Raw genomic sequence first — 11,976 nt, 5'->3', positions numbered from 1 at the left:
TGCGGATCCTGAGATGCCCTTTGTCAGTAGGGTTGGACAGGAGGATCTGGTGATTAACCGTGTCAAAAAGAAATAGAAATTAGAAATAATTAGAAATATAATTAGAAATACTCTGAATAATAACATATCTGAATAACAAAAAAAGTTTAAGAAAAGTTAAACAATACATTTCAGTTTAGCAAGATGTTCAGGAAAAGTCCAACTAGTAAAATCGGTACAGGTTAGGGCTGTGCAATTAATTGCATTCGATTGTCACGTGCATCTCGTCAGTAAAGCCGGTCCCGTGATTAGTACTAAATCACCATCACCTGCTTTCAGATTTAGCGGCTTTCACACAGAGCCGTATTTCACTGACAATGAGGCAAAATCGCCCTCATAATCGCAGATAAATCTCATTTGATTTCGAGCGCGATATCGCCTAATTTGTCAGTGAATTACGGCTCTGTGTAATGAAAGCCGCTCAATCTGAAAGCAGGTGATGCTGATTTAGTACTAATAACGGGACCGGCATTACTGAGATGCGCATGACAGTACTACAGGTGTATGTAAAAATAACACGTTAACTAGGTAAGTATAAATTACATAAATTATCTTCTCTGCTGAATAAAGCTGTCAGATCGCGATGTTCTTCTGAAGTAAATCCCTCATAGCATGACTTCTTTCGAAAACGATGAAAATTAGACGAATCTTGATTTATTTATTTTAATCTATTTTTTGTATCTAGATAAGGGTATTTGCGTGCAGGTGCCAGCATATAATGAGCTCAGATATGGGAAAGACTGTACATCGCTTTAGTTTCATACAGATTACATAATCAGATAATATTCGTTTTCGATTTGAATTCGTTCAATTTAAAAGTAGACAAGCTTTCTATAGACATTTCTCATATGAGAAATATGTCTCTGTGCCAAATATTCGCTGAGTTTGTGTAGAAAGTTGCTCACGGAGACATAGATTGCAGAAATTGCACCCTGTTTGTTTTGTTTATTTTGCAAGAGCACAATGTTTTGTTGTTATTGTCAGTGTACACAAATAAAAGTAGGCCCTTTTTAGATTCGATTGATTTTAGTCTTATCTGTATCAGAGTATTTAAGGTTTCTCTGTGAATCAGGAAATACTTAAAGTGAACGCGCTGGCGTGCAGAGGGTTAAAGACGCTGAGTTCAATTTTATCTTTAGACAGTAAATTTAGATTCCAAATTCATATTGATTTTAGAACTGTTGAAATTATTTACTGTATGTAACGCAAATACTTTATAAGTAACTGTCAATAAATTATCTAAAAATGAGCAGTAATCCCTTACTTTACTTTATCAGTGGATAAGTAATTTAATTACAGTAACGCGTTACACCCAACACTGTCCACAGCGCACGTACACTCTGCTTATTACACACACAGGGACGCACTGCAACACACAAACATGCCAAATATTAAAAATAAAATGATTGCCATGTAAAAGCATAGGCGGAGTTTAGTGTGTGTGGGGGGGGGGGGCACTGCCCCCCCAGACGAGAGCCAATAATGATTTTGTCTGAGCTATGAATAAAATATAAAAATTAAATAATTAACATTATCTCATTTTATTTGTATTATTTTATTATTTAAGTGGTTAGAATAAGTACGTTTTGGGTTAAATGAATTATTTAAGTCCCATATCCTCCCGAGTCACGGATGGTTCTTAACAAGAGAGGACATGAGAGGACTCTCTTTTCGTTATTTTCCAGCTTTAGCAAGTTAACAAATATTCGTTGTTTTCTTTATAAACTAGCTAATAAAAATGTGGTGGACTGAGTCATTTCTGGCGAATTGGACAGGCGATTTGAAGCGATGGCCTTGAGTGTGGCGCGTGATTCAGCATTTAGTTAAAGCACATACACAAGGCTTATTCACCCTTGGCTAGTGACAGCTGAAGTGGATCTTGTGAAATGTGCGATCGCATCGTCCATTACTCTTTAGAAACTTAAAGATGACTGTGCATACCATGAGCGCTCACTGACCTGAGATTTGCCCCGCAAACATTTCAGTAGTTATTATAGGCCCGTCTGTCCCGCATTTCTGTCGACTGAACCAGCCATGCCATTAATTATGAATTTATCAGTCTTTTGCATACCAAAGTAAATTTCTGCATATACATATTACGCCAGATAGAAGCAGAAAACCGTGCTATATTTCATCATGAGATCGGGTTAGCCCGCAACAATTAATTTGTTGGCTATTTTACAAATGGGAATACAAATAATTCATGACAATATTTAAAATCATCTGGAATGCAATAAAGTGTTTTTAAAGCTGTTTTTAAAGCATTTGCTGAATGGATAATATTTTTTTTTTAAATAGGATAAAATAAAAAATAAATAAAAAAAAAAACTCTGTGCGTACCCTCGGGAAAAAATGTTTTATTTATTTATTTATTTATTTATTTATTATGTATTTTACTGTCGAGTATATATTATATAAATATATGAAATATAGAACAAATAAAAAAAAAGTGTTCGTGGCTCGTCTGCCAGTGGGTGCCCCCCCCAAGCATAAAAGTGAAACTCCGCCTATGTGTAAAAGATTATTATTGTATAGGCTACATAAATATAAAAATGCCTACATGTCATAATGGATAGTCACTGCATTTATCAGAATTAGGCTACCTATTTGCTCCGTTTCATCTCTGGAGGCGCGTTCTGTCTTTGCGCTTGTAAATTCCGCAGTGTAAATAGCAAATCCGCCATGGCACAAGCGCAACTGCCTCTTAAAGGGATTGGGAGATGAGACTATGATTGGTTATTGAGACACGTTATGCCCAAAACACAGCCATTACTCATTAAGAAAAGGGACAACCTTTAGACCATGCGCCATGCGCGCCGACCGTTTTTTTCGTCCTTAACCTAGCAAAAGTGGATTTGGACACGCCCTTAGTGCAACTGCGCAGTGCGCTTTAGATCTTGCGCTTAGATCGTTAAAATATGGCGAGTATTTTTGACATAGAGTATTTTTGACAAGAATGCCTTTGGAGTTCTTCCTCTCTATGAAATAGCAGATGATAAAATTTATATAGTGCACAACTCTTATACATTATTTTACATTTAAATTAAATCATAAACTAAATCAATGCTATTTTTGTCGCATGTCCAAAGAAATATCAAAACCTTTAAAATGAATTTCATGTATCAAAGTATAACAATAAATGAACAACTTAAACCAAAACAAAACAATCATTGGTGTGAAAGATCACTTTGTCAAAGAAGTCAATGATGTAGGCCTATGTCAAAGTGTGTAGATATATCCTTTAGCATAAAAAAACCTTAAAAAAAAAAAAATCATGCATACGTAACTAATGCATAAAATATTTTACCTGAAATGAAATGAGTTTTGTTGATGTGGATGTCTTATCGCTCTACTGGTGTATATTTGTTTGTGTGGACTGTGAAGAAACGCTAAGGAGGAGCTTGTGTCATATGGGCTCGCTTTGTACTTTTAAGGATTATGTTGATGCCCTTCCTCCAATTTAAAGGGCTTTACATACAGATAAAAACTACAAGGTAGCATAAATTATTGCCACTGACTGAGGACAAAAATATCTATTAAAAGCATCAATAGAATAGAATAGAAGCAAAAAAAAAAAAAAATGTAATTTAATAATGAATAAAGACGATGACTTGTTTTAAACATGTTCAGACAACTACATCAGAACGCCCTAGTTTTACACCAATCAGGTGCAAGGCAGTTTAACATTGTGGTTGCTTGAAATTTCCTTTCCATTCTGCTAACTGTACCTCTGCTTTTGTCTGCGGTGTGGCGAGATTGCTTTTTCTGACATGTGCAGACATGAGCAGACAGTAATGTGATTTTCAGGTTGCCGTTACATGTGCATGTTGTAATTAACTATAGCATACAGACATTATATATATATTTTAACCTTTATTTTACCAGGGGGGAAATAATCCCATTGAGATTCAAAATCTCTTTTTCTTGTGTGATAGCCATAGCCTGTCATACTAGTTATGGCTATCACAACACCACTACCAATTCTTTTTTTTCTTTTTTTCTTTAAGTGAAACATTGGACACTAGAGGCAGGTGGCCTCTTGAAGAGATTAGATGAACTGACCTTAAACATTTATCAATGTTTTATTGTAATGCACATGGATAGCTTGTACATTAAACAGACATCTGGTTACTGATTCTGATTCCAGACATTTCAAGCATGCCTAGTTCCTATGAATGTTTAGAAAATGTACCACAAGATCAAATGACCACAAGATAAAATGTAAAATCACCAATTAAATTTGATTTGTATGTCTTTGTTGAGTGACAGACCACAAAACACGAGACAAAAAAGTGTGCCAACCAACAAATTATCTGATATACTTTCAATTCTCAATTCTCTTTTTTTCCCGCTCAGTTCCTGTAACACTTAAACAGATTTGAGGAAGAAGAAAAAAAAAGCTTGTCATTAGAACCAACAATATGAGTAATTATTTCCTTTGGAACTCCTCATTGTGATTCAGCATCCCTGGGAAATAACAGACAATGTTAGTACACAAGAGATTCAAACTCATTATCAGTTTTAATTTTATTTTAAGATCCACACATCATAAAAAATGATTTTATTGGCTATACTGTGATAAATAGCAAAGGTAAAAGGCTGTCGTTTGCAATGACTGACTTGTAGTTCTTTTTAACAGTTTAATGTGCAGTTGTTGTTGATGATGTTTTTAGTTAAAATTAGTTACCTGTTATGTTGCATAACTACAATACAAGACTGAAGATTAAACATCTGCTAAGAACAATTAAGGAAGATCTTGTTTTAATTATCAAATGTTTTCCTCCTTCCTAAATTATTAAATTATTAAGACCATTAGACTATTATACAATTGCACATTGCCCTAGTTTCAGAGGTTACAGTGGAGGTTCAAAGTTTACAGTGGAACGTGTTCTTGTCACTTTATATTCTGCTAGCTTTACCTTTGTATTTGTGGCTTGTTTAATGTAAATTAATATATACATAGGTTGTTGGGATAAAAGCCACCCTGGTTATGGCAATTACGTCATCACCACTAAATAATTCACCTAGATTAGTGCCACACTGAGTATTGTTGTGTCTGTGTTGCTGGTGGCTTTGCAGGCAAATGCTGAGATAAAGATGGAGATGATGAACTGAAGGATGGAGAACACCAGCAATATTCCAGTGATCGCCAGATCATATCTCTAAAAAAAAAAAAAATTCAACATGCCCATATTAAAATAGCTTCACAAATAATATCCCAACAATCATATTAATTGAGTTTCTAAATATTATTACATAATACTAAAAGGAGGCATCATATTGCTTTTGAACACTTGCAACATAGCGCATAATTCACTTGGAGATCTTTCTCACTTTTATGATACTTTTATGGTGTCTTTGCACCATTGTAAAGCATTAAATCTCCAGTCTATAGTTATTGTAATTGTATGGAAAAGGGACCAACACAATCTTATTAATACAAATTTTTTTCAATAAATAAATTGACACAATTGTATTTTGTGAACTATTCATTTAAATAAATAAAGCAGCAATTGAAGACTAATAACAAATTTAAACAGATCACTTTAATATTGCACACTAGACATTTGGTACCTTAAAATTTAAACAGATGTTGGAGTCAGTATGATCGTAGCTATAGGAGCACCTTTGATTGGGATCTGAAAGAGATCGTAACTCTATGCTCATCAGAAAATGGCGAGTCCCTGCAGTTTATGGCACTGATCACATTCATTACAAGAGAGGCTTTCACCTACAGAAAGAAAAGCAGAAAGAAACATTCGAATGTGACTAATAGTAATGGTGTAGCAAAAATGACCTGAACTAATTTTTTAACAAAGTAAATTGATAATGAGTCAGATGTCCTTTTAGTCCAGATCCCTTTAGTGGTTTAAAGAGTTTCAAGTTTCAGACTACTGTGGTAAAAGGGAAAGTGCTGTCAGTTTTGATAAAAAAAAAAAAAAAAATCACAATGGCCTTTTATCTTGCAGCCCCATTGTACCCATAAGATAGAAAGGGCTTTGTGTTTGTAGTTCAAAATTGCAGAACAATTAAAAAGTACTGTGAATAAGTGTATATATAATACATTATAAAGTACATACATTATGACAAAAGAAAGAATTCTTTCCACTGATTTCAGCAGATTTAGTGTACCTACCCCACACAGATGAAGTCTGTTGTTCGCATCAACGGACAGAGAGCCAGCACTGATGTACTGAGAAAAAAAATAAAAAAATATTGGACAAGTTAAAGTTAATTCTGGAAATGATCTAGACAAAGATCAATACTTTATCCATTTTCAATTCAAAACCTCAATCAAAACTAACTTTGGAAACAACTATGAATAAATAGGAGCAGTAACTGAAAACAATTATTGACAAAATACACCTTATTATTATCTACAGATACAACATTAAACAATATAAACAATGGTAGCGAGACCACACCTAAATATAACCATTAACACATTTAGTTTTAAGGTAGAAACACCAACATGCAACTAATCCAATGTAAAATTATACATAGAACACATAGAACACAACACAAAATATTTAAATGCACATGGTTTATCCTAACAAATGTGCTCATTGCCCTCTCAATATCCAAAATTATTACATTCATGCAATTTGGTCCTCCCCACAATTGTCACATCATGGTAAGATGTTACCTCTAAATTATCTGTTTATTTTAACCATGAAATCCATGCAAATTTATTGTTATCTTTTATTATATTATCTCTTTTTCCCCCTAACAACTATTTGTGGATTAATACACTATACTGACTACATATTATATTATAATCTGAATATTATTATTATATTATCTCTTTTTCCCCCTACTAATCATATTATGTTATTTCCCTCCTATTTTGCCCTGTAATTCTTCAGATGGTCACATCAAGTCTTTCTCTACCCACCTAACTGTCTATTAGCTGATAGAAAGAAAAGGTATTTGATACACAATTACATTATAACACTAAATTACAATTAGTCTGGCAAAGCCGAGAACAGACTAGGCTACAATAAGACACCTGGCTGAAACACTGAAATGCTTCAGAATCATCATTCACAGCTACCCGTAGTCAGGGGCGTTGCACAAGATCCCGGGCCCTATGCATAGGCAGTCCTGATGGGCCCCCATGCCCCCCCTGGAAAATATCCAGGTAAAATAAAATATATTCCAGACTTTTCAAGGGCCCTCTCTTCCTTTGGGGCCCTGGTAATCAGTACTGGTTTTACCCCCAGTCCGACACCCCTGCCCGTAGTAGTTGTGTACTAAGGTAAAGCCACAATTTGGCCATGCATCAGTGGTCTGGAAAGACCTACAAATCACAGAAAAAGGGTTCATGCACAGCTTGAAATCTGTCTTGTCCGTTTCCAATCATCAGTTTGAAGCACTCTTTCTTTCTAGAAAAAAAAAAAAAAAAAATTCTGGAAATTAAAATAAAAGCTAGAAAGCAAAGCATTAAATTAAACTTACAATAAGGGATCCCCAGTAGGTGATGCCACTAATGACAGAAATGGCTGGGTAAGGATAATTGTAGATATTGGTGGTGCGTACAATACCACACAAGAAAACCATCACTCCAACCATTATCTGGGACAGTCTAGACAGAGCAGATATTAGTAAATAAAAAATATATATATATATATATATATATATATATAAATAATGTTCTACCAACTGCATATATTTAATGTTTAGACACACTCAAAGAAGCTATGTTTTATATGCTTCACTACAGTTTGACTGGCACACATCTATTCACTTGAGGACTTATGACATATTTTTTGTTATTGTTGTTTTAAACTTTTTATCACAGATGACAAAGAGATACTAAAAGCATTCCAAAAGCATTTATTATTATAATTCATCAGTAATTAAATGCATTACCCCTAATGCCTTTGGTTGTGCTTTGAAAAATTCTGTAAGAGTCATATTGTGATGTGTTCCTCTGGCCTGCTGTCCATCACCACAAATAACAGTATCTTGTGCCACCTGTGGATTTACTTGGATGATAACTGTAGCTTTTTCAGTTGAGATTACATTGCTGCTTCCATTCCTGGCACAGTTTTTTGAGTTCCCCTGTAACTAAAGGGCAGGTCTGTTGGTTTTGAATTAGCTTTGTATTGTTACAAATGTCAGTATATACATGTAAAGTAACAATGTGTACTCTTTCTCTGTTACCTGTTCCCAGATGTACCTGTTTATTTGTCAACAAAAGTCCACCAGATGATGTAAAATGCATCTTTATGCAAATATGCATCATCCAGCAGACTTTTGACAGCTCCATGGTTTTTGTTGGTTAAAACTAAAGATCGTACAGTTTTTATATTCCTGCCCACAAAGTCAGATTGACAGAGAGGTGGTTGCCCAGTGCATTTGTGGGTGTTGAAATATCCCTACCTTTCTGGCAAAAGGGAACACCACAATCCTTTTCCTAAAGCCATTTAGCACCTTTTCCATAGCACCAATTTATATATATATATATATATATATATATAAATATATATATATTATATATATATATATATATCTATATATATTTATATATATATTATATAACACACTCTGACTTTATTGAACAGGCTTTTTACTTTAAATAAAAGTAAAAAGAAAAAAAAATGAACTGCACAGCTTAAAATGTTGTCACCTAATATATTAGTTCCCTTAGTAAAATAAGCATGCATATGCACATCATACGAGGTACTGGTCAGAAGACATCAAAGTGCATAAAGAGGCATAAGACCACACACTCAATAATATATTCTCATAATCACTTGATAGTCTAGATTCTGTAAATTTATGGAGTATTTTTATAAAATTTGCATTATTCACACATATGAACAAGAATATTAGCATGATAGTTATATTTTATTTGAAATTAATCATGCATTATATTAATAGTATTTTTGTAGCCTAATGACCAAAACAAATCTTAAAATCTTTAAATGGAATTTTTATGTACCAAAGTATAACAATCAACAACTTACGCTAAAACAGCCACTGGTGTGAAAAGGTCACTTGGTCAAAGATGATCAAAGTCAATAGATTGTGCTTATTTTTAATGATGTGTATCAAAGTGTGTATATTCAATAGGGGGTGACACTTTTATAAATAATTATAAACTAATAAAGTACTTACAAATCATTAATCAAACTAGTTTATTGTAAATTCATAGTTTTATAAACTGTAATACATTAAAATCTATACAAATAGTGAGCTCTTTACTCATTATCACTGTAATTAAAATATTATTGTTGTTTAATTAACTCATAGTAAAGGAACTGTTAATTGGTAATAAGGAGTAAATAATTCTCACTTTAGGTCATGGAAAATGGGAAAATGTCATTTATAAAGTGCTTTACCAAAAACTTTATTGAACATAAATTGCATTAGTGTTTCTAAAAATATATACCAAATGTTTAATTACAGTGACAACGAATGAAAAACTCACTTTTTGTATTGAGTCTATTAATGTATTTACTACAGTTTATAAACTATGAATTAATTATAAACTAATAGTTTGCAAATGATTTGTAAGTACTTTTCTTATATACTTATTATAAATGTGTTACCAATATGGGCTTTTTCATTTTAAAAATTCATAGATGTTAACTGATGCATAAAATATTTTACCTGAAATCAAATGAGTTTTGTTGATGTGGATGTCTGATCGCTCTGCTGGTGTATCTTTGTGTGTGTGGACTGTGAAGAACCGCTAAGGAGGAGCTTGTGTCATATGAGCTTGCTTTGTACTTTTAAGAATTACATAGTAACATGCTTACAAATGCCTACAAAAAAATCAAAGGGCTTTACATACTGATAGGTAGCATCAGTAAAAATGATGGAATTTTATGTATCTTTGTACAGCCTTGAGTTCAATTAGCAAAACTTTACAAATCTTAAAAATCATTTATAGTGAGGATTGTAACATTGATCAAGGGGACACTATTTGGGCATTACCAAAAAAAAAAAAAAAAATTCACATTGGGTTGAGATTAAACTGATAAAGTACCTTGAATGCACTCATTGTGAGTTTGGTCCTGGGAAAATAATAATAATAATAATAATAAAGTAGATGTAATAATTTAATATAATAATGAATAATGTAGATGTCTTGTTTTGAACAAGTTCAGACAACTACAGCACAATGCCCTAGTTTCACATCAGACAGGTGCCAGGCAGTTACCATTGGTGGTTGCTTGAAATTTCTATTTACCGTTTTTTGTCTATGGTGTGGAGAGATTGCTTTGTCTGACATGAACAAACTGCATATGTTACATACTTATACACTCAGTCAGCTTTTTAGGGTTTGCCATTGCATGAGCAACCTGTAAGATAACTATAGCATACAGCAGGGGTCGGCAACCTACGGCTCCCCTGCCAAACAATGGCACCGCAGAGGGATAATCGCTGGCAAGCGAGCAGTAGAGAAAACCTGCATACTGACGTAGATTTTTGAGGTATACTTCTCATAGTCCACAGCCTGTTAGGAGCTATAAATACTATTAAAGTGTGAGAATTAACTTGCGCTAGTCCTACGGATGCAAGCGCACAAGGAGCTAGGCACTTAAGATCAAAGTCCTCAGTGGCTAAAAGCACTCGTCAATGTCAAAAGGACAGATGGCCAATCAAAATCAAAGTATGCGTGGTTTACTGTTCACAGAAGCAGATGCGTGAAGCGTTAGTTTAGTTTAAAGGAGTCATATCAAGTTTTTCCTTTCTCTTTGGAGTGTTCCAAGCTCTTGGTGGCATAAAGAAGATCGGTGTCACCACTTTCCAATAGGTTCCATTAGTAAATGTTAGTTAATGTAGATTAACTAACCTGTAGACCAACAATGAACAATACATTTATTACTGTATTTATTAATCTTCTTGTTAATGTTTAGTTTAATGAAAATAGTTCTTCATTGTTAGTTCATGCTAATTCACAGTGCATTTACGAATGTTCACAAACACAACTTTTTTGACTTGAATAATACATTAGTAATGTTGAAATTAACCTAAACTAAGATTAATAAATGCTGTAGAAGGATTGTTCGTCTTGCTTAGTTTCACGTTAACTAAGTAGTTTAACTAACATTACACTAATGCCGAACCTTATTCTAAAGTGTTACCTAAGATCTTTAAAGTTGCAAAGACTAAAGTCTCAAACCCCAAAGAAATATTCTTTATACAAGTTAAGACTGTCCATGCCCTACTAAAATTGGCCTCATTTTAAACACACCCACATGTCGTACGTCATGATGTAGGAAGATTTGCATAACGCCGCCCAAAGGCTATACACGCAAAGAAAGAGGGCGATAACCTTTAATTCTCACTGTTGCCGCTGCTGCCGCCATGTTGTGGAGATGCGGTTTCGTTTGAAAGCGATAATACTTCGTTTTGGCTCCATAATAGGACACAACTAGAATCAGTGTAAACGTTGTATTTACAGCACTGTTCCAGAACAATTCAACCCAAATATTCAGAGTTTGCAGCACGAAATTTTATGGAGGACTGTTTCTTGATTCTGGAGAGAAGACTATAATGCCGGCTGTTCTGACTCAGTAGTCTGTAAGTACGTTTACATATGTAAAGGGATTTGCCACTGACGTTTCTAGAAGTGCGAGTTTGGAGCATGTGTAGAGTAGTGCTTGTTGTTTCGTCATTTCTCCGATCACATGTGCAGACATGGTTTTTATGTTTACGCGGGCGTGATGCAACGCATGCGTAAAAACACAGTATAAGCATTATAATAAGTAATTATGTCCCCACTGCATGCAACAATGGCTTGTTTGTAATGGTTTTTATTGGTTTTTTGTCTTGTTGCGCCATGTTCTGACGTGACACGCACCACAGTATGGCAGGGTTAACAATTTCCGTCACACACTTGAGGCATTCTGCCAATCACAAAAGCACTGGATAGCTGGCCAATCAGAGCACGACCATCGCTTTTCAGACCGTATGAGCTTT

General features: G+C 34.2%; 1 long non-coding RNA gene across 1 annotated transcript; it reads right to left on the bottom strand.

The window, feature by feature from the left end:
* Positions 1 to 5,731: 5,731 nt before the first annotated feature.
* LOC109072035 lies at positions 5,732 to 9,766 on the bottom strand. The gene is made up of 5 exons (XR_006160056.1): positions 9,658 to 9,766; positions 7,912 to 8,103; positions 7,498 to 7,624; positions 6,176 to 6,232; positions 5,732 to 5,770 (listed from the first exon to the last, which is right to left on the bottom strand). It is a non-coding gene; the product is annotated as an uncharacterized LOC109072035 (long non-coding RNA).
* Positions 9,767 to 11,976: the final 2,210 nt, after the last annotated feature.

This window comes from Cyprinus carpio, chromosome A5, assembly GCF_018340385.1.
Source record: "Cyprinus carpio isolate SPL01 chromosome A5, ASM1834038v1, whole genome shotgun sequence".
NCBI classification, from domain to species: domain Eukaryota; kingdom Metazoa; phylum Chordata; class Actinopteri; order Cypriniformes; family Cyprinidae; genus Cyprinus; species Cyprinus carpio.
This window is presented reverse-complemented; position numbering and strand designations above follow the sequence as displayed.